The sequence below is a fragment of the Amblyomma americanum genome, chromosome 11 (genome assembly GCF_052857255.1).
Source record: "Amblyomma americanum isolate KBUSLIRL-KWMA chromosome 11, ASM5285725v1, whole genome shotgun sequence".
NCBI lineage: Eukaryota > Metazoa > Arthropoda > Arachnida > Ixodida > Ixodidae > Amblyomma > Amblyomma americanum.
Window position 1 is genome coordinate 13,578,732 of NC_135507.1, and position 5,614 is coordinate 13,584,345.

The window sequence follows — 5,614 nt, forward strand, 5'->3', positions numbered from 1 at the left end:
GGGTCAGTGGACGAATCGCACTTTGAGTATACATGGAGATGATGAGAGAGAGATAGACAGATAGACAAAGAACTTTATTGTGTGTGTGTGTGTGTGTGTGTGTGAGAGAGAGAGATGTGGGCCGCATGCATTAGCGCTGTCAACGTTGTGGGAAACACGCGGCACTGCAGCAACAGGCTGCAGCGTTCACTGGGTTGTGACAAGAGCCATAGAAGTCGCCGAACGCCAGGGGCTCATGGCCACATGATGGGGCAATAACCCCACACCAACTGCTACCTTGGCCGTCCAAAATAAAGTTTATCCTCCTCCTATCTACACTCAGTGGCCAACCTCTCACGATCAACCATTAGCTGGTACCCGCCGCAGTGGCTGAGTGTACGGTAGGGCGCTCGGCTGCTGATCTGCAGCACCCGGGTCCAAACCCGACCAAGGTGGCAGCGTTTCTCTCGATGGAGGCGAAACGCTAAGGCGCCCGTGTGCCCTGTGGTGTTAGTGCACGTTAAGGATCCTCAGGTGGTCAAAATTATTCCGGAGCCCTCCACTACGGCACCTCTTTCTTCCTTTCTTCTTTTACTCCTTCCTTTATTTCTTCCCTTACAACGCGGTTTAGGTGTCCGCCGAGATGCGAGACAGATACAGCAAAGTCCCCTCCCCTCACCAAAAGAAAAAATTATTTTCAACTGCCACCTGCCAGTGGGGCAGTGTGGGCGCGCTGACTAGCTAGTGTGGGGAACGCACTCAACAACGCAGACGTCAAGCCGCGTCTACTTTTCCGATGCACCGCAGCTTTCGGTCTCCAACAAGGTTCAGGAGTAGTTAAGCCGCAGGTAACTTTTTAAAGTGAAAGCTTTACTACTCTGTTCCGTAGCTTGCTCGGCGTGTATTTCATATAGCCTTGAACCAAGGATGACCATGTGACGTCTCCGAGCCCCAGCTGAGCTTGAACCGATCAAGAGCGGAAGCTTCGAAAGCGAAGGGAAGACGCATAATACACCCCAGATGCGTTACGGAGGAGTAGCGTCAAATACGCGTCGCATGCGTTCGCATTTACAATGTTGTTGCAGAAACGCGGCACTGAAGCTATAGGCCGTTGGCATTTATTGTGTTCATTGGCGTTGACGTTGACAACGTTCCAGAGTGATTTTCAGAAAAGAAAGGGGATCATAACTGGCTCCCTGGGCCAGCCGATGAATAATAATATTAATAATTGGCTTTTGGGGAAAGGAAATGCCGCAGTATTTGTCTCATATATTGTTGGACACCTGAAACGCGCCGTAAGGGAAGGTACAAAGGAGGGAGTGAAAGAAGAAAGGAAGAAAGAGGTCCCGTAGTGGAGGGCTCCGGAATAATTTCGACAACCTGGGGATCTTTAACGTGCACTGACGTCGCACAGCACACGGGCGCCTGAAAGACAGCAAGCCGACACCATCCTCAGAAAGGCTTACAAGACAGCTCTCCACCTACCCAGAAACACGTCCAACAAGAAACTCCTGCAGTTGGGCGTCAGCAACACATTCAGCGAACTCGCGGAAGCGCTGCGTGGTGCACAGACCATCAGACTCGGAGGCACCCCCGCAGGACGGGCGCTCCTGAAAAGGCTGGGTCGGGACACGCGCGGACTAGTCGATAGATACGCGGAGGTTCCGGACCACCTCAGAAAATCCTTTAACATAGGGCCTATGCCAAAGAACATGGGCCCTAATCTCCACGCAAACCGACGGAAGGCTAGGGCAGAATACGTCGAACGAACGCTATCCCCAAAAGACAACACTGTCTACACAGACGCTGCCGTCTATCCATGCGGAGCAGAACATGCAGCCAAATTGGTGGTAGTAGACAACGAAGGACACCTAGTGACGAGCGCCACGGCGAAAGTCGCAGGCGCAGCGGAGGCCGAGGAAATTGCCGTGGCGCTGGCTGCAGCAGAAGGCTATAGGACCGGCCGCCCCCTAAATATTCTAACAGATTCGAAAGAAACGTGCAAACACTACACGAAGGGCAGAATTAGCAAAACGGCCCTCAGGATACTCAGCGGAGTAGCCCCTACCGTGTTAAACAAACCCCGACACAATCTGATTTGGATCCCAGGCCACGCGAGGGTAGAGGGAAACGAAAGGGCAGACAGCCTAGCTCGAGGCGAAGCAATCCGAGCAGGACAGTCTAACGCCCCGGAGTTCCATCTGCAAGCCTGCGAGGGGGGATACGCAGAACATTTAAACTTACACAGGGGGATCAGAATGAAATATTCACCACCACACAAAGCTCTGACAAAGGAGGAGGCCACCACCTGGCGTAGACTACAGACAAACACCTTCTCAAACCTACACATAGTCAAAGAAATGTTCCCATCACAATACAGGGCCACCTGCCCGTGGTGCGGAGCCACACCAACACTTTATCATATTACTTGGGAGTGCGAACGCAACAAAGCATTCCACAAACACGAACACCCGAGTGCGGAGCAATGGGAGAGCCGTCTCACCAGCAGCGAGCTCATGGCCCAACGGGCCTTAGTGAGGCACGCGGGCGATGCAGCACGGCTCAGTGGAGCCCTGGAATAGGGGCCCACCCATGCTGAAGAGAATACTGCGATCGCCAGCGCCAAGAACGAAGACGACGGAGCTTTCGAATCCGCGAATCTCTTGAATGGATCAATAAAAGTTTTCACCCACTCCTCCATAAAAACGCAGCCGCCGCGGTCGGGTTCGAACCCGGGAACTCCGGATCAGTAGTCGAGCGCCCTAACCATTGTGCCACCGCGGCGGGTAAAAATCCAACTTTCAATTTTCTGTTCTCTCTTCTTTCCCTCCCTCCTTTATCTCTCCCTTTACGGTATGGTTCGGGTGTCCACCGAAATAGGTGAGACCTTTTACTGTGCCATTTCATTACCTCAAAAACCAAACAAAACAGGTGAGCCGACGGCGTTCCTACAACTTCATTGGCGTCGACAACTTTGCAAAGGCTGTCATTTTCATGAAAGGAAAGGCGCACAATCGACTCCGCGATTAAGCGGACACCTCGATCTCGCTTTCATATTCGTGGCGTTGGTGTCCAACTGCAAAAGCCTGCTTTGCGTTCCGCGCACTCTATAAGCAGTGCGGCCTCTCTGCCACTCTGGGAGGTGGCATGCAGTTAATGGTTGATCGCGAGAGATTAATCACCAAATGAGCGCTGCGGTCTAGCTACAGCTGCAGTGCCGCATGTGAGCCACAACGCTGTCAGCGCTAATCTATTGAGGCCACATCTCTCTCACCACCGCCACATGTATGAAAGCATGAATATGGCGTCCGCATATCCAGGGAGCCAGTTATGCGCCCTTCCTTTGCACAAATTCATCGCCATCTAGAACATTGTCCCTGAAATTCAGCGAAAAGCTTCTCCGCACGTGGCTACTCATCACGTGGCTTCACATCACCCCATACTTTTTTGTTGGCGTCAAAGGTCACCTCAATGGTAACCCAATGTTAAAGGTCAAATAATGGTAATGGGTGATGGTCAGGAGTGAAGGGTTGGACATCGTAACTACAATACATGTGTTCGTCCACGGCAGTCCTTAATTGGGGTAAAGGTCGGTCAAAGTCGTTTCGCCGCCTTCCCGAAGTCTGGTTTACCAAACGTAGCGAAGCATTTTGCTTCAAAAGCACCGACACACGCTCCTCGGAACTTTTATAGCCTAGACATAATGCGAGATTGGACTAAGGACGAATGCTTTCGGTAAGCTTCTTGGAAACGCGCTGTGCGACATCCCTAGGGATGATGCGTCGATGCAGCTTCCTTTGGAAGGGTGAAGCTCCCCCCCCCAAAAAAAAGGCGTGTCGAGGCGCCCTTTCCTCACACCAGTGTCCAATTATTTCACAAACAATTAAGCGCTTGCTATAACCCTACCGTAACACACACATTCGTGCTTCCGTCACGCGGGGCGTCATCCCTGCGTTGATGATTTCACGATAATAAGATAACTGGCTGTTTCCATTGCGTAAGCAGAAATGGCCATATTCTTTTAGAACAGGACGCTACTGACATACCAAGGGACGCCGGGCGAGAAAAACATTCCCATATCGTTGAACCTACACGACAGGCAGCGCCGTGCGGTCAAGGTATTACCGTATCCTTGATGACCCAAAGAGTAAAAGAATCTAGGACACTCTGGCAGAATATCGTAGAAGGCAACTTACCGCGACGGCAGCTTGGGCGTCCCTGGGCGATGTAGTCACTGCTTCCCGTCGAATAAGACCGCTCTCTTTTCACCGTAACGGCCAATCCCTCGGCACTGCTGTCATTGCTACAAGTCGCTTCCTTTTCCATCTCTAATGCAGCAAAGATGCGTATAAGGAGAGTTTCCAGAACAGGGAACAAATAGGGAGCAGTCCAGACAGTGCGAACGCACAGGTCGAAATGGCGAAGGTCTCACGAAAAGCTGGTACCCGCGTCTCCTCGCTCCCAGCTCTCCTCTATTGAGTGCTTCGTCGCTTCCTTATAAGGCCTGCGCATGTCCCCATCTCGACAATAACGTGAGTGAGAAGAAGGGAGAGATGGGCGGGGCGAGCGCAATGAACGCGAACTGAAACGGCAGTGTCAACGTGAACAACTCGAAACGGAACGCCGCTTCGGAATGCAGTGGCATGTCGCGGTTCACATTGTCAGCGCGCGTCATTTTGGACTGTGTTTGCGTTGTTTCTGAACAGTACTGCACAGAAGTTTGCGAGCGAGTTAGTTTACAATGCCTGGGTGGTGCTCTGTACGAAACTGTCAGTGTAACTACGCCAATGAGCCCAGAGACGCCTGTGAAGATTCCCGTAGGAACCGGCTCAAAACGCTGTGGCATAAACGCGACACTGAAGCTATGAGACGTCGGTTATCATTGCGGTCATTGGCGTTGCCGTTCACAATGCTTAAGATTCCAAGTAGCAGTGGTGTATGGAAATAATAATAATAAAAACTAAATATAAAATTTGTGCTAGCCCCGGCAACTGCGATCGGTACTGAAGTATCTGAGCTGCGGAAGCGGAAATAAAGGATAGCAGGCAGAATGGAGAAATGAAATGAAAAAGGCGAGGAGGCAGGAAGAGAGGATAGGGAAGACTCCAATGATTTAAAAGGAAGGACTCATAACTGGCTCCCTGGGTCAGTGGATGAATCGCACTTTGAGTATACATGGAGATGATGAGATAGCCAGACAGACAAAGAACTTTATTGACAGTCAAAGAACTTTATTGTGTGCGTGTGTGAGCGAGAGAGATGTGGGCTGCATGCATTAGCGCTGTCAACGTTGTGGCAGACACGCGGCACTACAGCAACAATCTGCAGCGTTCACTTGGTTGTGACAAGAGCCACAGAAGTCGCCGAACTCCACGGGCTCATGGCCACATGATGGGGCTATAACCCCACACCAACTGCTACCTTTGTCGACCAAAATAAAGTTTATCCTCCTCCTCTCTTCACTGAGTGGCCAACCTCTCGCGATCAACCATTAGCTGGTACTCGCCGCAGTAGCTCAGCGTACGGTAGGGCTCTTGGCTACTGATCTGCAGCACCCGGGTGCAAACCCGACCAAGGCGGCAGCGTTTTTTTCGATGGAGGCGAAACGCTAAGGCGCCCGTGTGCCGTGTGGTGC